This window comes from Sorex fumeus, unplaced genomic scaffold, assembly GCF_029834395.1.
Source record: "Sorex fumeus unplaced genomic scaffold, SorFum_2.1 ptg000070l, whole genome shotgun sequence".
In the NCBI taxonomy this organism is placed as follows: Eukaryota; Metazoa; Chordata; class Mammalia; order Eulipotyphla; family Soricidae; genus Sorex; species Sorex fumeus.
The window spans coordinates 10,147,516-10,172,837 of record NW_026606127.1 but is presented as its reverse complement, the minus strand read 5'-3'; the positions used below and the strand labels follow the sequence as shown (position 1 = coordinate 10,172,837).

The window sequence follows — 25,322 nt, the reverse complement described above, 5'->3', positions numbered from 1 at the left end:
AGAAAAAAACTTCTCCAGGATCAAAAACATCATCACCTCTAGCGTGAGAGCATACAGAAAATAAGGTTTCCATTTATGCCAAGTTAAAGCAAGCCATACATGATCTTGGAAAGTCTGTCAAAGGAAAGCATGGATTTAGGAAGGATAAGGTGACAACTGGGTCTTATAATATACAAGATATATATATTAAAATATACAATATTTTATAAGTATTTATATATATTTATTTATATTAAAATATAATATGTATCTTAAAATATACAAGAGAAGCAAAGGTCATGAAGTAGGAGGTAAGGTGGCAATCAGGTCCACTACAAAAAGCATTTTTTAATAAAAAGAGAAAATGTAATGAGACATCAAATAAGACCTTTGTAAATATGTAAGAACAGGGTTATAACTCAGTGATTCAGAATTTGTCTTCAATTGTATGATGATCTGTGATTGATCCTTAGCACTGTAAACAACATTGTTTTTAATTTTTAATTTCTTTCTTTCTTTCTTGCTTGCTTGCTTGCTTTTTAATTTTTTGAGTCTTACCTGGCTATGTATAGGCGTTAATTTTAATTTTTTAAAAAAGTTATAATTTTACTTTTTTACCTGTAGTTTAAAACGAAATCTAAATTATTTTAGAGTAAATATATGTGAAGAAGAATAAAATTTACAGGAACTATTTAGTATTCTTAATGATATTGCAGTCAGAACTTTGAGTATTATGAATGGAGAAAAGAGGCACTATTTTGTTGACGGTTACTCTAACTAGATGTTCTGATGATTATTGGTTCTTTGGGGACACATCCAGTCATGTTCAGGTGCTGCTTTGGCTCAAGGGTCTCTTCCAGTGTTGCTCAGGGTACTATGTTGTGCCAGGAAAAGAGTCTGCTTCTTTTACAGGCAAAGTCCACAGTCGTTCCAGTGAGCTATCACTCCAGTCTGAAAGGCTCTTAAGAAAGACTCTCATTTCACAAAATAAGTGGGGAACCTTTATTGCAGATGCTTGTTTAAATTGTTTGGCATGGAACCAGAGACACCAGCTTTCATTCAAAAAGTGGCCAGTGAGATTAATACCAGGAGTTTTGCTCCATGGTTTGGAATCCAGCCACACATTCTAGGGGGAAAGGGAGCTCATATAGAGTAAGGAGCACCAAATAAAGGGTGTTTGGAGGATCCTTCCAGGATTGGAGAAGCATTCTGAAAGTAGAGTATAGACCAACATGATTGCCAGTCAATGCCTCTTTTGCAAACCACAACACCCAAAAGGAAAGAGAGAACAAAAGGGAATGCCCTGCCACAAAGGCATGGTGGGATTGGGGGATAGGGGGTGGGAGGGACACTGGGACCCGTGGTGGTGGAAAATGGGCACTGGTGGAGGGATGGGTATTTGATCATTGTACAATTGAAACCCAAGCACAGAAATTTGTAAATCTATAACTGTACCTCATGGTGTTTCACTAACAAAAATTAAAAAAATATATAAATGGCAGAGAATGGGCACTGATTGAGGGATGGGTACTGGATCATTGTATAACTGAAACCCAAGCACAAAAATTTGTAAGTCTACAACTGTACCTCCTGGTGTTTCAGTAATAAGCATTAAAAGAATAAAAAGTGAGGCAATGCATAAAAAAAAGTGGTCAGGTACCATCAATGCTGCTGCCCACACCCACACCGGGAGTGACAATGCTATGAGCAAGGGTTTCCATACTTGGATTCTCAAGATAGTGCCCCAGGAAATACTGACACGCAGCAGCATTTTGGACCCAACCTATTATAAAATTTGTTAGAGGTTAATTGATACCAAACAAGAAAATTCAGGACTGTTGTGTAGCTTCTTTGATAATTTATTTTTCTCTAGTAGCTTGTAGATATTAGGGGTGGCAGTGGTATATTCTATAATAAACAGTATTGCGTTTTTAAAATGTTGAAGGCCTAAGGTATATAAAGGAGGCAAAATAAAATGAGTAAATATGTACACACATGAACACTTTTGTTCTTTCTTTAGCAATTGCTTGGATGAAAATTGTAGATGGGTAGCATGTATTTAAGTAGCTGGAGATAGGGATCAGGGGTAGTGCGGACTGCAGGGGAGGGTGGAAAGATGGGAAGAGATTATAAGTGTGTGTGTTTATGAGTGCTATTGTGTGAGAATGTTGAGTTTATAAGAATTCATGCATGCATGTGTGAGTAAGAGAGAGAGAGAGAGAGAAAGAGAATGAGTGTGTGTGCATGTATCCGTGTGTCTGTGTTTTCTTAGAAAAATCCTATATTTCACCTGAACTACTGTACCAAGTGATGCTGTCATTCATTATGAGAATGTAATAAATAAATTTTATTAAATTCAGGTGGTGAAATATGTTGGCCTTTAAGCCCTTCCCCTCCCCAATTCATCAAATTCTTCCTATAATTTTCATTTACTCCCTGACCTCTTCAGGACTCAATTGGATTTAATCTGCCACATCCAAATTTATCTCTTTTAGAAAAAGTAATTAGATTAAAATATAAATCACAGTATTGTTAACATTCAAGTGGGTTCTAATGATAATTAATAATTTCTATTCATAGAAATACTTATTCAGGCCACACAATAAGGCAAAATTCAGAATATTGGACAGAAGTCAATTATTTCTCAAGCAGAACTAGCTATATTATAGCCATTCTAAAGATGTTAGAAATGTGCAGTCCAGACATTAGAGGTTCATGCTATAAGTAAAAGATTTCTCGTTTTCTCACCTGAATCCTATTCTCCATAATAATAATTGAATAAATGAATAAGTGACAGAAATAATTGAATGTTGTTTTCTTCACTTGAAGGTTTTATTCACAGATCTTGTCTCATAAAAATTATTCAGAAAACATTATCTTAAACAAACATTCCATGGTGATTAATCAGAATTCTTATGTTTGAAAGTGACAAACTCATACCACACTCATTTTAAACTAAGAAGATACTTGATTCATGTACCTATAAAGCTGGAGTGCCCTCTAGGTATGGTTGGGTCCAAAGAGTTGATTTTTATTTATTTACTTATTGATTGATTGAGTGATTGACTGAATCACCATGAGTGGTTGACTGAATCACTAGGACATAAAGAGATACAAAGCTGTTCATGAGTAGGTTTCAGTCATACAGTGTTCCAAGACCCATTGCTCCACCAGTGAACATTTCCCACCTACAGTGTCCCCAGTTTTCCCCCTGAAATCCTTTCTCTCCCTCTCTCTCTCCTCACCCCCGCCCCCTGTCTCTCCCTTTATTCTACCTATCTACCCATCTACCGATCTCTCCCTTTTGAGGCATCATGGTTTACAACACAGGAACTGATAGGTTACCATGTTTCTTCCTTTACCTATTTTCACTTCACAGTTCTTTTCCAGCATGATCATTTCCAACTATCTTTGTCATAGTGGTCTCTTCTCGATCCCAACTGCCATCTCCCCCAGCCCATAAGGTAGGCTTCTAACAGTGGACCAATCATCCTGGCCCTTATTTCTACTGTCCTAAGGTATTAATCTAAAGTTATGTTTTTTCATATCCCACAAATGAATAAAATCCTATATCTGTCTGTCTCCTTCTGACTCATCACACTCAGCATGATACTCTTCATGTACATCCATTTATAAGCATACTTCATAACTTCATTTTCACTAACAGCTGCATAGTATTCCATTGTTTAGATATACCATAGTTTCTCTAACTAATCATTGAGGATTCTTGGGCATACAAGTTGTTTCCAGATTCTCACTATTGTGAATAGTGCTGCAATGAACATAGAAGTGCAGATAGCATTTCTGCTGTGTGTTTTGGGGCCTGGGAGTATATTGCCAAAAGTGGTATTGCTGGATTCATGGAAGCTCAATTTGTAGCTTTCTGAGAAATGCCCATATTGTTTTCCGAAAAGGCTGAAGCAATCGGCATCCCCACCAACAGTAAAGAAGAGACCCTTTCTCCACACTTCCATGCTGACATTGGTTGCTCTTGTTCTTTTTGATGTGTGTCAATCTCTGTGGTATGAGATATCTCATTGCTATTTTGATTTGTATCTCCCTGATGATTCATGATGTAGAAAATTTTACCTCTGTTTTTTGGTCATTTGTATTTATTCTTTGAGGAAGTTTCTGTTCATTTCTTCTCCTCATGTTTTGGTGGGGTTGGATGTCTTTTTCTCATAAAGTTCTACCAGTGCCATATATATCTTGGGTTATATACAATAAGGGGTTAATTGTATGGGTATTGCATAAATAATTTTTCCCCATTATGTGGGCTCTCTTTTTATCATGGTCACCATTTTTTCTGAGTTGCAGAAACTTCTTAGTTTAATGTAGTCTCATTTGTTTATCTTCACTTCCTCTTCCTTGGTCAGTGGTGTATCATTCTGGAAGTTTCCCTTAGCTTTAATGTCATGGAGGGATCTTCCCACATTTTTCTCCATATATCTTAAGAATTCAGGTATGATATTGAGGTCTTTAATTCATTTGATCTGACTTTGTGCCTGGCACTATAAAGAGGTCTGAGTTAAATTTTTTTTGCATGTTGCTGACCAGTTTTCCCAGCAGCACTTGTTGAAGAGACTTCCTTGCTCAACTTCATATTTATTGAGCCTTTATGATACATTAGGTAATAATAATCTGAGGGCCAGCGTCAGGATATTTGACTATATTCCATTGATCTGAGGCCTGTCTTTATCTGAATATCATGCTAATTTGATTACTACGACTTTGTAGTAGGGTTTGAAGTTGGGGAAGCTGTTCCCTTCTTCTTTTTACCAAAGATTGCTTTAGCTCATCATGGGAGTTTATTGTTGTGTATGAGTTTCAAGAGGGTTTAATCTATTTCTTTGAAAAATGTTATGGGTATCCTCATAGAAAGTGCATTAAATCTTTATAGCGCTGTGGGGTGTATTGCCATTTTGACAGTGTTAATCCTCTCAATCAATGAGCATGGGATGTGATTCCATTTCCTCATATCCTCTTTTATTTCATGAAGTAGTGTTTTGTAGAGTGTTTTTTGTATAGGTCCTTAACATTTTTAGTTGATTCTAGTATACTTGATTTTCTGAGGTTATTGTGAATGGGTTTGTTTTTCGCCTATCTCTTTTTTCTCTTTCATTAATAGTATTTGGGAAAGCCATGGACTATTGGATATTGATTTTGTAATATGCTACTTTAGTAAACAAATCTATTCTTCCCAGGAGCTTTTTGCTAGATTCTTTGGGATTTTCTAAGTATACTATCATGTCGTCTCCAAATAGTAAAAGCTTGAGTTCTTCCTTTTTTTATCTGGATGCCCTTGATATCTTTTTCTTACCAAAATCATATGGCAAGTACTTCAAGTACTATGTTGAATAGGAGTGGTGAGAGTGGGTAACTTGTTTTGTGCCTGATTGTATTTTGGGAATCTAGCTCATTGATTTTTCTCCAAGCCTTTAGTTTTTCCCCATTGAGAATAATGCTTGGTGTGGGTTTGTAGTAGTTTGCTTTGACTAGATGGAGGAAAGTACTTTCAACTCCCATTTTGTTGAGAGTTTTTCATCATGAATGGGTGCTGGATCTCATCAAATGCTTTATCTACAACTATTGATATTATCATATGATTTTTATCTTTATTTTATTGAGATGGTGTATTCTGTTGATTGACTTGAGAATGTTAAGCCATCCTTGCATCCGCAAGATAAACCTACTTGGTCATAGAGTGTGACCTTTTGAGGAGTTTCTGATTTCTCTTTGCTGGTATAATCTTGAGGATCTTTGCATCTGTATTTATCAAAGAAATAGGTCTGTAATTTTCTTTTTTGTGGTTTCTCTGTCTGATTTGTATATCAGGGTGATCTTTGCCTCATAGAAATTGCTTGGGAGTATTTCTGTTTCTTCAATTTCCTGGAAAATCTTAAAAAATATTGGCAGTAGGTCCTCCTGAAAGGTTTGAAATACTTCATTAGTGAATCCATTTGGGCCTGGGCTCCTGTTTTGGGGGATACTTTTGATTATCATTTCAATTTCCTTGTAGTGATGGGTTCGAGTTTTCAAAATGTTCTTTGTTCAGCCTTGGGAGGTAATTGGAATCCAGTACTTTATCAATTTATTTCAGATTCTCTCATTTCCTGCTTTAAAGATTCTCAAAATAATCTCTGATGATCCTATGGATTTTGTAGTTTCTATTATGATGCCTCCCTTTGCATTTCTGATTCGGTTTATTAGGATTCTTTCTCTTTTCTTTTTGTGAGTCTTGCTAGTGGTTTATCGATCTTATTTATTTTCTCAAAGAACCATATCTTGCTTTTGTTGGTCTTCTGAATTGTATTTTGGGATTATATCTCATTGATTTCTGCTCCAGGTTTTATTATTTCTTTCCTCCTGGCTAGTTTGGACTCCTTTTCTTGGTCATTTTCCAAAATCTTGAGCTGTAAGTTATTTTTGTAGGCCCTTTCTTTCTTCCAGTTGAATTCTGGCGGAGCTATAAACTTTCCTCTTAGAACTGCTTTTGCTCTGTCCCACAAGTTCTGGTAGTTCCTCGTTGTCATTTTTTCTGGAATCTTTTTATTTCCTCCTTGATTTCTTCTCTAAGCCAATGGTTGTTCATTACTTCCCTCAAATAAAATATTTTCTTGCCGAGTTTTTGTCTGTTTGATCTATTGAGAAGTGAGAAAGTACTGTTGAAATCTCCATCTAGTATTGTGTTGCTATCAATGATTTCTTTAAGTCTATTAGAAGTTGTTTTTACGTATTTTGCTGGTCTGTCATTAGGAGCATCTACATTGAGGAGGGTGAGTTCTTTCTGATGTACATATCCCATGATCATTAAGAAATGACCTTCACTGTCTCTTATAACCTTTAGTCTGAAGTTCATGTGGTCTGATACTAGTATTGCCACTGCAGCTTTTTGGAGGTGTTCTTTTCTTGAAGAATTGTTTTCCAGCCTTTTACTTTTAGCCCATGGTTGCTTTGATTGCTCAGATGTATTTCTTGCAGGCAGCAGAATGTTGGGTTCAGTTTTCTATTTCATCCTGCCGTCCTGTGCCTCTGAATTGGTGTATTTAGTCCATTGACGTTGAGAGAGATCATTGTGATAGGGATTTTTGCTATCTTTATGTCGAAATTTGGAGTACTTGTGGGGCTTGTCTTAGCTTAAAGTATCCCTGTTAATTCTTAATGCAACAAAAATATGGAACAATTTACAAGTTGGCCTGTCATCTCTGTGTAAGGATCATGCTAATCTCTGTATCATTTCAATTTTAGTATATGTGTTGCCAAACTCAGTATAAGAGTTGATTTTTTCCCCTATTTTTCTCTTCTGATTTCTCTGAGTGTTGTCCTTACTCACTCCTATGGCAGACAGTGATTCCCAATCTAGGAAGGTATTTCAAAGGAGCTTGAAGTGATAAATTTAGAACATTAATGTCCCAGAAGGAAAAGTATGGTTTTTACAATATTATATTTTACCATACCCAGGGCATCAGTTTTGCAAAATAATTCTTTTGGAAGATAGAGAATCAGTGTTGTTTAATGCTCTTCCCTGAAATCTTCATTAAGAAAATTAAACTGGAGCCTTTTGCTATTCTCACCTCGGTCCCGTGTACATCTCCAGAAAACGGTGGATGGCGTTGTCCGCACTTTGACCACCTTGAAAGTAAGTAGGATTTTTCTCCTGAAGGAAGAGGTGAGAAGCATATTGATGATTTCATTCCACTTTATTACAAGTTAAACTTGAAGGGAATGTGAGACTCATGAGGCTCCTGTAAAGGACAGAAAAAGGGTCTCAATGTAGTTTAATGGCCCAGACACATTAACAACACAGATGACTCAAAGTAACCTGTGTGCATCTTTGGGTGTATAGTGAGTTTTATATCTACTCATAGTGATTCTCAGTCATTCCACATGGGCAAAACAGACCTGTAATTAAAAATCTAGTTCTCTGAGCAGAATGGGCTTTCTTAGGTGATTGAACATGTGTGTAATATTTTATTACTAAGCACATACAACTGTTTGAATGATGTGTACTTTTCGATCAAAAATTAAGTCCAAATATCTCTGAAATGGCAGTCTCCTGAAGCCGCACCTGGCTTTCCTCACTGGGGCCCCTTGGAGGGGGTGGGTTGAGTTTCCCTCACCACCCCGAGCAGAGACCTGGCAGCTGAAGACCTCTGCAACCAGCCATAGTTATGCTTAAGACCACTCTCACCACACTTGAAGGAGCCTCATGCATGAAGGAACTGGCAGAGGAACCCAGGTGTGCGGGACCCGGGGCTGAGATATTCAAGACTGCTCGGACCAAGAATGGGCCTCCTCCATCCAGTTCCCCCATCTTCCAGTAGCTAAGTGTTACACCCACGGACTGCCTCTGGAGCCATGTAATCCCATCAATGGCCAAGATCCAGATACTGGATCTTGTTGATAAGATAACAACTCATATTGTCCAGTTCTCTTTCTCAGAGAACATGGCAGGTTACCAAGCGTATCTTGCCTACATGGCAGAGACTGGCAAGCTACCTGTGGTGTGTTCTATATGCCAAAACCCAGTAACAATGAAGTATCTCATTTCCCTGACCGTGAAAAAACCTCCAATGTGGCACTTGCTAAAATCTCAGGGCTAGGACGAATGGAGATGTAACTGGTGCATGATACCAGTATTCCTCCAACCATGCCCCAAAACATGCCTTTGTGGCAGGGCATGCTCTTTTTTTCTCTGGGGCCATGGCATGCCAGAGAGCCACTCGTGGTGGGCAACTCATGGTCTTGGCTGGCAGGACGAATGGGCTAGTTTTACCCCTCACCCCCAATCCCACGAGACTGTAGTTGCCCTGTCACCCTAGCTCATACCTGGCTGTCCAATAATCTCTGAGGTGGTGGGCATCGTGCCGCCAGGGGGGAGAAAGGCAGAAGCGACAAATACCCTTTCCCACCTGAGGGAGAATGGTGCCGTAGCTTAATGAATAGTTCAGTCACATTTCTGCCCAAAGCCTCTGGGTTCCGAATTGGATCCATGTGCCTCTGGGGCTGTGGTCATGCTGGATAGCCTCTTGTGAGAGTCAAATCGTGATCTTGGTGGGGCAGAAAGAATGGCTCTATGGTCTACTTTTGGCATGCATCTCCCACCCAGAGCGGGTCCTCCAAATACCCTTTAGTTGGTGTTCTGGCCTCTATCTGAGCTGCCTTTCCCCCCAGCATGTGATGTCGGCTTCCAAGGCCTGGAGCAAACCTCCTAGTCCTTATCACTCTATTCTTGGGTATTAGTCTCTTATTCTGTTACTTTATATTCCACAGATGAGTACAATCTTTCGATGTCTGTCCATATCTTTCTGACTCATTTCACTTACTATGTTGATCCACTTTATGCAAATTTCATGACTTCTTATTTTCTAACAGCTGCATAGAATTCCACTGTGTAGATGAAACAAAGTGTCATTAAGAAGTCATCTGTTCTTGGGCACTAGGGGTTTTTTTCCCCAGATTTTGGCTATTGTGAACAGTGCAGCAATGAACATACAAGTGCAGATGTCATTTCGGCTGTACTTTTTTGCCTCTCCAGGCTATATTCCCAGGAGTGATATTGCTGGGTCAAATGGGAGCTCAATTTCTAGTATTCGGAGAACCGTTCATACTGTTTTCCAAAACGGCTGAACCTGTCCGCATTTCCACCAGCAGTGAAGGAGAGTCCCTTTTTCCCCACATCCACGGCAACACCGGTAGCTTTTGTTCTTTTGGATGTGGGTCAGTTTCAGTGGTGTGACGTGATATCTCTTTGTTGGTTGTACCTGCATTTCCCTGATGATTAGTGATGAAGACCATTTTTCATGTGCCTTTTGGCCATTTGGTATCTTCTTTGAGAAAGTTACTGTTCATTTCATCATCCCATTTTCTGATGGGGTTGCATGATTTCTTCTTGTAGAGTTCAACCAGAGCCTTGTATATTGTTGATATCAACCCCTTATTACATAGGCATTGGGTGAATATCCTTTCCCATTCTGTAGATTGTCTTTGTATTCTGGTCACTGTTTCCTTTGAGGTGCAGAAGCTACTTAATTTAAGATAGTCCCCTTTGTTCATCTCTGTTTTCACTTTTTTGGCCAGTGGCACGTTATCTTTGAAGATACCTTTAGCTTCAATGTCGTGGAGGGTTTTGCCCACCTTGTCTTCAATGTACCTGATGAATTCTGTTCTGATGTTGAGGTCTTTGACCCATTTTCATCTGACTTTTGTGCTTGCTGTTAGGTAGAGGTTTGAGCCCATTTTATTGCATGTCGCTGTCCAGTTTTTCCAGCACTGTTTGTTAAAGAAGTCTTTCTTGCTCCACTTCACATTTCTTGCTCCCTTATCAAAGATTAGATGAACATATATTTGAAGGTGTGTGTCAGTATATTCAATGATGTTCCATTGGTCGGCGGCTCTGCCTTTGTTCCAGTACCATGCTGTTTTAATTATTATCGCTTTGTAGTAGAGTTTGAGGTTGGGGAAGGTGAGGCCTCCCATCGTCTTTTTCCCAAGAATTGCTTTAGCTATTCGTGGGCGTTTGTTGTTCCATATGAATTTCAGGAGTGATTGATAAACTTCTTTGAAGAATATTATGGGTATCTTTATAGGGATCACATTGAATTTGTACAATGTTTTGGGGAGTATTGTCATTTTGACAATGTTAATTCTCTCAATACATAAGCAGGAGATATGTTTCCATTTCTTCGTGTCCTCTTATTTTCTGTTGTATAGGTCCTTCACTTCCTTAGTTAAGGTGATTCTGAGATACTTGATTTTCTGAGGCATGATTGTGAGTGGGTTGCTTTCTTCATGTCACTTTCTTCTCTCTCATTATTTGCATATAGAAAAACCATAGACTTTTGGGTATTCATTTTATAGCCTGCAACTTTACCATATAAATCTATTGTTTCTAGGAGTTTTTTGGTAGAGGTTTTAGAATTCTCTAAATATAGTATCACATCTTCTGTGAATAGTGAGAGCCTGATTTCTACTTTTCCTACATGACTACCCTTAATATCTTTTTTTATATAACTCCTATTGCAAGTAATTCCAGTACTATATTCAACAGAAGTGCCAAAATGAATTTTTTTCTTTTTGGGTCACACCCTGCGATGCTCAGGAGTTATTCCTGGTTCATGCGCTCAGGAATTACTCCTGGCGGTACTCGAGGGACCGTATGGGATGCTGGGAATCGAACTTAGTTTGGTTGCATGCAAGGCAAACGTCCTACCCCTGTGCTATTGCTCCAGCCCCCAAAATGAAATTTTACTAAACACTTTCTATCTGTAAATTTCTATGCTAAGAACAGTGGTATAAACGGTGATATCTGAGTAATTTAAAAGTAGATTATGAAGGCAGATAATATAAAGAATTTCTTTGTATGAATTTCCAAAATGTGTAGCTTTTATTAAATATGTTAAGAATGAACCGGAGGTCTTGATTATACCATGAAAATGATTTCCCTGTTAGAAGTTACCCTTCTAAAATGCAATAAAGTGACACATTTTGAAAATGTTGATTATTCGTTCATTAATTCAATGAATATTTGTTAGTCTGGGGGTGCAGTGCCTCCAGGAAGCCAACCTGCACCCTCGAGGTGAGTGCATCTACAGTCTAATGGTGCCATCATGCTGCCTGATAACCCCAGATTTCCACTGTGCCTCTGGCTGGATCCCAACACCTCAGAACTAAGTTTCCCAAGAAATTAAACTCCCAAAAGATATGTGGGAGTCATGTTCACAAACCACCCCTGGCTCAGCTATACAAGCTAATGTATTGGTCTTGCTTAAGTGACCTATAAATAAATCTTGAAAGAGATCAAAAGTCACAGTTAACCTTGGACCTGCACACGGCAGAACATACTAGGGTAAATCGGAGGGAGGCAGGTTAGTTTGTTGCCCACGCAACCAGAACTCAGGGCAGCCACTTGCTCCCACAAACCAAAATCTCCACCATGCCCTAGTCTCATTACATTGTCTCAGGATGGATTTCACTGAAATAGAACAGCTGAAATTTCGGATATGCTGAAACGATAGCACAGTGGGTAGGATGTTTGCCTTACATGCGGCCGACCCGGGTTCGAATATCAGCATCCCATATGGTTCCCTGAGCTCCGCCAGGAGTAATTCCTGAGTGCAGAGCCAGGAATAACTCCTGAGCATCGCCGGATGTGACACCCCCAATAAAAATACTAAATTCCTTGAACAAACATGATGACCTCTTAGTACCTGTATGAGAACAATAATGCACAAAATTAAAAGAAGAGAGAAAGAATTTAAAGAGCCTGCCATAGAGACAGGCTGGGGGTGGGGTAGGGTGTTGGGGGATGTTGTAGGGAACCAGGGACATTGGTGGTGGGAAATTTACACTAGTGGAGAGAAGCATGTTGGATCGTTGTATGACTGGAAGCAAATTATGAAGTTTGTAATGGTCTATCTCACAGATATTCAATAAAAATTTAAAAATATATATCCTTAATTGGTAGCTCAGACTACTGATAGAACTTTGAAAACCAGCATATCTATTTTTGTGTTCTCAGTAGGAAAAAAAAAATGTTACTCACCTGTGTGCAAATAGCTTGAAAATCCTAAACCGAAAGATACATCAATGCTTGTCTCTGGCATGAATACTGTAATTGCAGGTATGTTATGTTTTAGAATCAGTTCATGGACAAGAAGTCAAGAGAAGCAGTGGCAAAGAGCAACAGTATTGAATCGATAATGTTTGAGGAGCTTGCAAGGGAGACTAAAGATTTGGCATGAGAAGAGGGAAAAAAACGAAGAGTTAAGTATTAATAAGTATCATGACAAAAATGCAAGGGAGGACATTTTTTGGCAATCGTCACACTCTGTTGAGCTTTTGGTGAGGATAAGTATTAGAAAGTATCTTTCCCATTTAGTGGTAAAAAGGAAACTTTGATGGGTGCATTTAAAAAAAATTACTTTAATAATTAGAATCACCAAGAGATACACAGTTACAAGGTTGCTCATAATTGAGTTTCAGTCATATAATATTCTAGCACCCTTCCAGTAAAATGGGGGTGTTTTTGAAGGAATATCCCTGGTGCGAAGACTAGGGCATCTGAATCTTAACACATTTCACCAAATATATGATCTGTACTCACATGATTTACACTGTCTCCCCTGATCTTTGATTTACGTTTTCACGCAATATTTCCTTGTGAAACTCACCAAAAGTGAGGGTCCCTATTTAAGACAAGTACATGTTTCTCTGACATTATATATTTTTGGTTGCTGACAGAGTCTTTAAAGCAATGCTCAGGAGGTGTGGGGGCCCCACAGGCAATTCTCAGAAAACGTGTCCATGGTGCTTGGTGTCCTCTGAGGCTATACAGTCTTTGATACTCTGGCAATCAGGTGCTGCTGGGAGTCAAATTGAGAGCATGTGAGACAATTTCCATAAGCACTACATTATCTCCTGCGGCCCTGGGTATTAGATTGATGTCAGCATTCTGAGGTCCTCCCTTTTGTCAGAAAGCAGAGACTTGTGCAGGAGAAATTGGAAGAAACCTTAGGGTTTAGCTAGGTTGACTGAGTAGACGGTGATACCATTAAGATTGGAACATAAAGTAAAAATAAAACAAGAGAAAGATCTAACAATTATAAACAGGGCTATAGTACTCAAAAAGTTTAGAAACAGTCACATTGGCAAGTAGTTTTAAAAAGCATCCAGGAGAGAATATAGTATTGTGAGTGAACGAATCTACTATATGGATTCATCTCATCCTTGAAATGGAAAAGGACAATGTGTTACAGTTACAAATTTACAAATAAGATATATACCATCGTATATTTCATCATATATTTCTGCTGTGTTCCTATGCTTTACCAAGTATTATTCCAATTTTTAAATTTACTTTAATCATTAAAAGAGTATTTCTCTATATTAATCTTTTTAATGAAATATTTCATTAAAAACGTTTTTTAAAAAAATTATTTAAAGTGTTTTATTAAAATGTTATTTAAAAAGAAACATATGGGCCACATAGTTAGTGCAATTTGTAGAGGGTTTGTATGCAGCGAATCTGAGTTCAATCCCCAGAATCCTGAGACTTCCAGAAGTGATCTCTGCATACAGAGTCAAAAGTGAGCCCGGAGCACATCTGGTTGCGCTCCCTTCGCCACAAAAAAGGAAGAAAAGAAAAACATATAACTGATACTTGAGTAACATAGAGGTTAAGGTTGCTAATTCCTATATAATTTTTGAAAGCCCCCAAAATTATTAGTTTGCTATTGACCAAGAAGATGGTTTTTTTTTTGAAGATGGTTTTTTAATAGTATTTACTTACATTGTCTAAGTAGTGATATGTGTGGTATAGAAATCTGTGCATTGTGATACATTTTAAAAAATTATAATGCATTTTATAATGGACTTTATAATACATTTGTATTTTATAGTAATAAGTGATAAATTATATTTCTGCTTTTGTGGGGTATTTGGGCCATAGTATGTGGTTCTTGGGACTTCTGACTCTGTGCTCAAGGGTCATTCCTGGTGGAGCCAGCCATTAATTTGGGTTGACTGTGTGCATGGTAATTGCTTTAATCCCTATACTAAGTCTGGGTTCCAATCAAATAAATTATCTGCATATATTTTATACATTCATGGCATACTTTTTCTTAGATTCTTTGATATATCTAGGATATATTGATCATCTTTAGGAAAAGATATTACCTGATTTTTAAATATTTGTAATTTGTGGGGAAATTTTAATTTCTCATGTTAATTTGTGCTCTTTGTTTACTAGTGAGCTTGAAAATTGTTCTTGTGTGGTACTACATGGAAAAAAGTATGCTAAGCGAAATGAGTCAGAAAGAGAGGGACAGACATAGAAAGGTTGCATTCATCTGGGTAACATAAAGTAACAAAATAAGAGACTAACAACCAAGAACAGCTGTGATAAATATCAGGTTGTTCACTCCATGGCTTAGAGGCCAACTACATTCTCTAGGGGTAAAGGCAGCGCAGATAGAGAAGGGAGCACCCAATAAATGGTGCTGGGAAGATCTGCCCAGGAAGGGAGATGCCTGCTGAAAGTAGTCTAAGGACTGAACAGGATTGCCACCCAATGTCTCTTCTGCAAACCACAGCACCCAAAGGGAGAGAGAGAACAAAAGGGAGTGCCCTACCAAAGAGGCAGGGTGGGATGGGGATGGGGGTTGGGAGGGATACTGGGATTGTTTGGAGTGGAGAATGGGCACTGGTGCTGGGATGGGTACCCGATCATTGTATTACTGAAACCCAAGCACAACAACTTGTAAGTCTACAGCTGTACCTCATGGTGTTTCACTAATGAAACAAAAAAAAAAATTTAAAAAAGGAAATTGCTCTTGTGTTTACTAGTCATTTACACTTCTTTCAATACAGATTATATGATCATGGTTTATGCTTATTTTTTCTATACAAGTTTACTAGCTAAATACTGATTTATTTCACAGCACTGATTTATTAAAAACATTCATACTTTGACTATCATATTAATTGCCAGAATTTGTTGGTTTTACTTGTTTTTTGATCACGTAATTTGAATTTTAAATTTTTCTTTCAGATTCTAAAATTTTGACACAAATGAGCATATGTTTTTCTTTATCTTCTACAGTTTTAAACTGAGAACAACTGTTTGTTTTGTACAAATAAGATACCTGTGCATTTACAAGCAGTAGGGCGTTCGCCTTACAAGCGGCCAACATAGCCGACCTGAGTTCGATTCCCCCGCCCCTCTCGGAGAGCCCGGCAAGCTACCGAGAGTATTCGATTCGCCAAACACAGTAACAACATAGTCTCCAATGGAGACGTTATTGGGCCCGCTCGAGCAAATCGACAATCAACGGGAGGGCATTTACCTTTACCTTTACCTTTATATTTACATTTTAACACATCTCGATTCATCTACAACTTATCATAGTAAGTGTTGTCATATTGAAAGAAACCACCATTTTTTTTTCAATCATATCACTGTAGCACTATGCTCCCTCGATGCATCAATTTGCTCAAGCGGGAACCAGTAACATCTTACAAGAAATTGTGAGACTTGTTGCCACTGGTTTTGGCCTATTGAATACGTCATGGATAGCTTGCTAGGCTCTTGCTATGTGGACGAGATACTCTGGGTAGCTTGCCGGGCAGAGGAATCGGAATCAGGGTTGACCTCCTGCAAGGCAAATGCCCTACCCGCTGTGCTGTAAACGTTATATAAAATATACTAGTAATACCAAATGTTGTTTCTTTAACAGTGCAATATAAACGATTATTTCATAATTTTCTTGATGTGTTAATGAAATACCTAAGCTCTTGAGTATAATGGGAGTATTTTTCTAACACAAGAGTCTGACGAAGGTGAAACTGTTATAACTGTCTTGTAGGATTCCATCTCCCTAGCCTGCTTCATTCTACCTCTCTCTCTATCCAATCCGGTCTTCTTCTTGGGAATCTGACCTCATGATTGGCTAGCCTCTACCTTTCAACTGCCTACTTTATGACATCATTCTCACACCCATCCAACTACCAACTTGTAGAATCTGGGGTGCCCATGCAATTGTTTGTAAACAAATTTGAATCATCATGGCAAGTGACCAGTGACCAATGACCAATCACCAGCGACCAGTCATCTGTACTGGACCCTTGTGGTCTTAAGCCGCTTCAGTGTTCAGACATACTCTCGTACCGTCTCCTCTTCTCGTCTACCTTTCATCGGTATTTCCTCTTCTCTGACCATGGCAGGTAAAGAATAATACATTTCAACGCTTTTTATTAGATATATCATCCCTAAACTTAGCAGTCAAGTAAAAACAACATGTAGTAATGAAAGAAAGTATTCAAGTAGAATTTTATAAGCCTCATTTTAGCTTGACTTGTACATTTGCTGTGTGATTTTTGACATTGGCTTTCGTTCTGTTATATACAAAGTGCTTTTCCTCATTGATTACATTATATTTTAGAAATGTTTACAAGCTCAAATACACATATATATGTATGAGTGTTGATTCTCTGTGTTTCTTTTTGTTTTTAATAGAGAATTTTACATGATATCCATTGAAAAAATATAAATCAGAGACAGTATTTTGACAGAAACAGAAAATGTATATGCTGTGGAAAACTGTTAATATATACTAGCATGTTTTCTCTGTAATGGTCTCTCCACTTGTATTTATACTTCAGTAGTTTAAATATAGTGCTATTACACAGTAATAATCCTTTATCTTTGAGTTTTCCAATTAAACCAGGTAATAAGAAAATATGGGGCATGGGGATAGTGTGGAGTGCTGAGCGGTAGAGAGGCAAGCCCTCAAAGGTAAGAAAGTTTGGGATCACTTTCTTCAAACATTGACCAATAGAACCAAGACGATATGTGGGAGAATAAAATAGGAAAGAAAGAAAGAAAGAAAGAATATGGACGGCGATTATCAAGGAAGGGGAAAACGTTTGGACAGAATGTTGAAGAGAACCAAAGATTTAAAATCAAAAAAGAAAGAATATATATTAAATATGCTGAGATAAATACACTGAGAACAAGTCAAAGCAATTTACTTCAAAAAATGCCAGGACTAGAAAGTATACTATGCCTTGATTAGGGTACCAGTAGGAAAAGCAGTTTATCAGAAAGCCATCCTTGCTGGCTTTTTTCCTTATTATCTCTTACAACACAGTACTTGGTACTTGACAATTTGGAATATAAACAGCTTTAGAGATGATGCTTCCCATATATAGCTAATAGTGGTTATCTAGGGGGGTTGAAGACAATAAATCTTCAATGTTTTTATTACGTTCTGGTTTTTAAGTACACGTACAGGCAGCCTGTTAAAATTTTTAAAAAATGGTTTATTCTAACTTGAATCAGGAGAATTGTTGATTCATTTGTGTGGTAAGTAGGTTCCAGGTTAAAGCTGCTTGTCATCTTTACAAATGCTATTTCATGAGATTTTTTCTTCCTACTATGAGAGTATTTTGATAATAGTCAACTTCTGTTTTTAGATCCTAAGAGGACATAGAAAAATCAAGTATCACATGTCTAATTACACATTTTTGTCATATTTGTGAATTCTGAGTTTTCCTACATTAAAGATATTTTATTGAATTTTGGTGCTCATTTATTAAACATTGAGAAGAACTTTTTCCTGACTGATAAAGATAATTCTAATCTAGGTGTTGAAAGTAAATTTGTAATATTTTATGATCACTTTTTAAATGGTCTTTTGTGTTTCTTGTGTGATAAAGTGAAATCCTATGCTATTTTAACAGGTGTTGTTTGCTGGTTAATATTCAAAGGTATTGATGAGAATAATTTTTTTTGTACTTACGAAGTTTCTTTCTGTATTTTACTCATTTAAAACATTTCTTGACTATGAAATACAATCACGTTTATTCCTATTTTCTTTTTGTTATGTAGTTACTGGTAAATCTTTTCTGTTTGATGGACTGGTACAGTGTGCACTCAAAAATCACCTTTTATTCCATTTTTTGGCTAGCATTTTTTTCTAAAATAGAATATACTTTTCATATTGTATATGTGGAACAATTTATTAATAACCTTATTGGACTGTTTTATTTGGTTTTGTTTGAAACCACATCCACTGTTATTCAGGGCTTACTCTTGGGTCTGCTCTCAATAAATTACTGTACTATGCTGCTTGCTACAGATCCCAGATTTCATTGATATCTATACACTTCTTTTTCAGTTCTGTGATACATATTTTTCATTATGTTTTCTTTATACTTCCTCCTATGTAAACCATATGAAATGTAAAAATTATATTCATGTATGCATTATTATTCTTAGAGTTATTAGTAACTACATTTTAGAAAAACAACTTAAGTCACAGAGTTTCAATAAAGTTTTCCTTCCAAAAACATTTCTTGGGAAAAACCCAAGTAGTCAATTTATATGACAGTTCATCAAGACACAGAAATTTTCAGCACTTCTCTTGTTTAAAAGTATAGTGATACACAATATCTCTATCTCACATTATTTTTATTTCTGATAGTTTGACACAAAATATATGTCAAAATCATAGATAAATGTAAGTTATTTAAATACTGTTTTGATTATTTAAAATTACATTATAGAATTACTAGAATTTCATAAATTTTAGGACTATGCAGAATCAACGTTCATGTATCATATTACACTCACTACTGAAAGGCCTACTCTGTCATTCACCATTGTTCAGTTTTTCCACTTTGATTACAGCTTTCCATCTGGTAATTAAATAGTCTCATGGTTCTAAAGTTTGTTTTTATTGCTTTGAAAAGATCAAAACTATGCAATTTTCAACATTGGATGAAACTAGAGGATATCATGCATGTAAAGTTAGCCTTAAGGAAAGGAACAGATATAGAGAGATTTTTCTCATATGTGGGATGTAAAAACACACAGCAAGGTAGAAACAAAGGTTCAAGGGCAATGTAAGGGGAGAACTGATCCACACAATTGAGTCAGGGGATTGGGAAGGAGGGATTCTGGCGGTTTGGGGGAGAGGGAGGGTTTATTTTTTGAGAGAATTAGGAGTGTCATTTTGGAATTATGTGTAAGAGAAACCATTATTAATTGAATTATAAATCATAGAATATAAATAATGTTTTAGTCGTTTGTCTGTCTCATTTTTTCCTTTTAATTTGTTTTCTCCATAAACCACATATGCATGAACTTGTATGATGCCTATCTTTCTCTGCCTGGTTTATGTCACTAAATATAATATCCTCATGTGATCCAATTTTATACAGATAATAAGATTTCACTTCATACAGCTGAGTAGTATTCCATTGATTTACTCCCTTTCATTTTCAAAATTTTTGGTTTAAAGGATAGAAATATTGGTTTAAACAACGCTCTGGTGGTTTAAAATTTTTAGTTTAGTGAAGCAAAATAGATTTTACTGAAAAACACTTAGAAACTTGTTAAACCGGTGTAGGGTGGAATGGAATATATGTTCAAGAGAGAATACTCGTTTAACAAAGGAAGCAAAGAGAGACATAGAGAAAGGAAGCACGGTATTTCTTCAAGGGAGAACATAAGCTTGAGGACCAATCCCACTCTGGTAGTTTAGGAATAAGAACTTGGAGTGGTATGAAATTAACTTGTGAACTTTAGGGGATAACCTGAGTGAAACTATTAGAAGTACGTTCAGGAGCATGATAAACTGGAGTCTGCACTTGGAGTGAGGAGGGTAGAGAGTTCTTTGGGGAGATCCGGACTATTGAGAACAGTAATATTATAACATTAATGATAGTATCTTACGGTGGGATTCCAAAAATATCTTTCACAGTGGCGTCAGAAATGATAACATTCTTAGGTATTTGGATTTCCTGTGGAAACAACGGGAAAGCAGAGTGTATGCTCTGGATGCCTCCAACTGAAACAAGGTCAACAAATCATGAATGAAAAATTACAAGTTAGATGGATCATGGATTCTGATCCCAGTGGAAGGCTAGCTTTCGGGTGAACAATTTCTACTGATGGCCTGATGTAGATTCTGATCCTGGGATACGTAACAGAAAGGAGGTAGTGACAGGTATTCTCAGAAGTGAAGCCTCTGAGACAGAATTCGTTCATGCCAACTTATAGGTTATCAATGTTTGCTCATGGCTGCTACCATTATAACATGCCATTCAATGGTTTTGTGGTTTCAATTTACTGTGTCAATGTAAAGATGAAGTTTCTAAATCGAAGGTAAAAATCTGAGACACTCAAGATGATGAATTATGGGGATGCGGGGGGCGGAGCTTGATCTATAGTACAGCAGGTAGAGCATTTGCCTTGCACACGGCCTACCCAGGTTAGATTCCCAGCATCCTGTATGGTCCCCCCAAGCACCGTGAGGTGTAATTCCTGAGTGCAGAACCAGCAGTAACCCCTGTGCATCGGCAGGTGTGACCCAAAAACGCAAAAAAAAAAAAGATGATGAATTACCTTTAGATATTTTGAAGTCAAATAGAAACAGCCAGAAAGTTCCCCAGAAAAGAGTTCACCTGGGTCGAAAACATCATCACCTCTAGCATGAGAGCATACAGAAAATAAGGTTTCCATTTTATGCCAAGTTAAAGCAAGCCAGACATGATCTTGGAAACTTTTTCCAAGGAAAACATGGCTATAGGAAGGATAAGGTGACAACAGAGTCTTAGAGGTCAAATATAGAAGAGAAGCGAGGGTCAAAATGCAGGAGGTACATTGGCGACCAGGAATATTTAGAAAAGCATTTTTTAAAAAAGAAAATGCAATGAGACATCAATTAAGAACTTATTAAATGTTAAAGAACAGGGATATAACTCAGTGAAAGAGCATTTGCCTTCCATTGTATGATGATCTGGGATTGATCCTTAGCATTGCAAACAGCATTATTTTTTAATTTTTAATTTCTTTCTTTCTTTCTTGCTTGCTTGCTTGCTTTTTTGTTTTTTGGGTCGCACCTGGCTATGTATAGGGGTATTTTTAATTTTTAAAAAAACTCATAAATTTACCTTTTTACCTGTCGTTTAAAAGGAAATCTAAAATATTTTAGAGTAAATATATGTGAAAAAGAATAAAATTCACAGGAACTATTTAGCGTTCTTAATGATAGAGCAGTCAGAATTTTGAGGTTAATTGTATGGGTATTGCATAAATAATTTTTCCCCATTATGTGGGCTCTCTTTTTATCATGGTCACCATTTTTTCTGAGTTACAGAAACTTCTTAGTTTAATGTAGTCTCATTTGTTTATCTTCACATCCCCTTCCTTGGTCATTGGTGTTTCATTCTAGAAGTTTCCCTTAGCTTTAATGTCATGCAGGGATCTTCCCACATTTTTCTCCATATATCTTAAGAATTCAGGTATGATATTGAGGTCTTTAATACATTTGATCTGACTTTGTGCCTGGCACTATAAAGAGGTTTGAGTTCATTTTTTTTGCATGTTGCTGTCCAATTTTCCCAGCACCAGTTGCTGAAGAGAGTTCCTAGCTCAACTTCATATTTCTTGAGCCTTTATGAAGGTAAGGTAAAATTAAAGGTCCTCCCATTCTTCGTCGATTTGCTCGAGCGGGCCCAGTAACGTCTCCATTGGAGACTTTGTTGTTACTGTATTTGGTATATGGAATACATCATGTGGAGCTTGCCAGACTGTGCCATGCGGTTGAGATACTCTCGGTAGCTTGCCAGGTTCTCCGAGAGGGGCAGAGGAATCGAACTTGGGTCAGCCATGTTGGCTGCAATTTGCTTGAGCGGGCCCAGTAACGTCTCTATCATAAGACTTGTTGTTACTGTGTTTGGTATATCGAATACATCTAATAGGCTGGAGCTATAGCACAGCGAGTAGGTCGTTTGCCTTGGACGCAGCCAACATGTCCGATGCGAGTTCGATTTCTCCGCCCCTCTTGGAGAGCCCGGCAGGCTTAGAGAGTATCTAGCCCTCACGGCAGAGCCTGGCATGCTACCTGTGATGTATTTGAGCCTTTTTGAAAGATTAGGTAATAATAATCTGAGGGCCAGCGTCAGGATATTTAACTATATTCCATTGATCTGAGGCCTGTCTTTATCTGAATATCATGGTATTTTGATTACTACAACTTTGTAGTTGGGTTTGAAGTTGGGGAAGGTGTTCCCTTCTTCTTTTTACCAAAGATTGCTTTAGCTCTTCATGGGAGTTTATTGTTGTGTATGACTTTCAAGAGTGTTTAATCTATTTATTTGAAAAATGTTATGGGTATCCTTATAGAATGTGCATTAAATCTTTATAGAGCTTTGGGGTGTATTGCCATTTTGACAGTGTTAAACCTCTCAATCAATGAGCATGGGATGTGATTCCATTTCCTCATATACTCTCTTATTTCGTAAAGTAGAGCTTTGTAGGTTTTTTTTTTTTTGGTATAGATCCTTAACATTTTATTTGATTCAATGTACTCGATTTTCTGAGGTATTATTGTGAATGGGATTGTTTTTCTCTATCTCTTTTTTCTCTTTCATTATTAATATATGGGAAAGCCATGGCGTACCAGATATTGATTTTGTAATATGCTACTTTACTAAACAAATCTATTGTTCCCAGGAGCTTTTTTGTAGATTCTTTGGGATTTTCTAAGTATAGTAACATGTCATCTCCAAATAGTAAAAGCTTGAGTTCTTCCTTTTTTATCCTGATGTCCTTGATATCTTTTTTTTTTTTTACCGAAATCATATGGCAAATACTTCAAGTACTATGTTGAATAGGAGTGGTGAGAGTGGGTCACTTGTTTTGTGCCTGATTGTATTTTGGAATTCTAGTTCATTGATTTCTGCTCCAAGCCTTCAGTTTTTCCCCGTTGAGAATAATGCTTATTGTGGGTTTGTGATAATTTGCTTTGACTATATTGAGGAAAGTACTTTCAACTGCCATTTTGTTGAGAGTTTTTCATCATGAATGGGTGCTGGATCTCATCAAATGATTTATCTACATATATTGATATGATTATATGACTTTTATCTTTATTTTATTGAGATGGTGTATTCTGTTGATTGACTAGAGAATGTTAAGCCATCCTTGCATCCCCAAAATAAACCTACTTGGTCATAGTGTGTGATCTTTTGTTGAGTTTCTGGATTCTCTTTGCTGGTATTTTCTTGAGAATTTGTGTATCTGTATTCATCAAGGAAATAAGTTTGTAATTTTCTTTTTTTGTGGTGTCTCTGTCTGATTTGAGTATTAGAGTGATCTTTGCCTCATAGAAACTATTTGGGAGTATTTATGATTCTTCAATTTCCTGGAAAATCTTGAAAAATGTTGGCAGTATTTCCTCTTTAAAGGTTTGAAATATTTCACTATTGAATCCATTCATCTGGGCCAGGGATTCTGTTTGGGGGGATACTTTTCATCATCATTTCAATTTCCTTGGAAGTGATAGGTTCAAGTATTCCAAATCTTCTTGGTTCAGCCTTGGGAGGTAATTGGAATCCAAAAATTTATCAATTTATATAAGATTCTCTCATTTCCTGCTGTAAAGATTCTCAATATAATCTCTGATGATCCTATGGATTTCTGTAGTTTCTATTAGGATATGCCCCTTTGCATTTCTGATTTGACTTATTAGAGTTCTTTCTCTTTGTTTCTTTGAGAAGCTTCTCATGGTATATTGATCTTATTTATTTTCTCAAAGAACCAGCTTTTGCTCTTATTGGTCTTTTGGATTGTATTTTGGGATTCTAGCTCATTGAATGTAAGTAGGATTTTTCTCCTGAAGGAAGAGGTGAGGAGAATATTGATGATTTCATTCCACCTTATTACAAGTACAACTTGAATGGAAGGTGAGACTCATGAGGCTCCTGTAAAGGACAGATTAAGGGGTCTCAGTGAAGTTTAATGGCCAACACACTTTAACAACACAGATGACTCAAAGTAGCCTGTGTGCATCTTTGTGTATAGTGAGTTTCATATCTACTGAGAGTGATTCTCAGTCATGACACACAGGCAAAACAGCCCTGTATTTAAAAATCTAGTTCTCTAAGCAGAGTGGGGTCTCTGAGGTGATTGAAAAGTGTATAGTAATTTATTACTAAGCACATAAGTACTTTTCGATCTAAAATTAATTCCAAATATGTCTAAAACGACAAGCTCCTGACCCCGCACCTGGCTTTCCTTACCGGGGCCCCTTGGACGGGGAGGGGTGAATTTCCCTCACTGCCCTGAGTAGAACCCCGACAGCTGAAGACCTCTGCAACCAGCCATAGGTACGCTTAAGACCACTCTGCCCAATCTTGAAGGAGACTCATGCATGAAGGGAGTGGAAGCAGAACCTGTGTAAACACACAAAAAATAAAAGGCTGGCGGTCAGGCCGTTTCCCCACTCCATGGAGGTCGATGGCGATGGTCAGGAGATGGAAGGAAACGGGGGTCAGGCTGGTTGGTCGTGGAGCAGCAGGTTATTACACGGAAGAGATGTATGTCATAGAGGCCTCAGGAATTCTCAAGCACGTGCTGGCACTGAGATCCAGGAAGATCCCCTTATATAGATCATAGAACCTCTAAAAGGGGCATTACAGTGATGTCATCAAAAGGAGTTACAGAAAGAACATTGAGGCAGCAAACCATATATTGTTTCTTTACATCCACATTGTTTCCTTACATCAGCAGGCCAGTAGTAATACTGGCCTCAGGAAAGAAGATACAAAGCCAAACTGAAACCTTCCACAATCACTTTCACAAGCTGCAACCACCTTGATTTGCATCCCAAAGACCAGCCTGGGTAGAGCTGGGAATCTACATCCCAAAGATCAGTCCTGGCTAGCACCTGATATCTGCAGATCTAAGACCAGCTAGGTTTCTGAAAGAAAAGGAAAACTGTCTCAGTATACTGAAATCATTTACTGAAGGTGTAAGGGACAGGCCCAAAATGGAC

At 37.5% G+C, this 25,322-nt stretch overlaps 1 pseudogene; it reads right to left on the bottom strand.

Annotated features, from left to right (window-relative positions):
• Positions 1-7,147: 7,147 nt before the first annotated feature.
• On the bottom strand, positions 7,148-7,246 carry LOC130036977 (uncharacterized; annotated as a pseudogene).
• Positions 7,247-25,322: the final 18,076 nt, after the last annotated feature.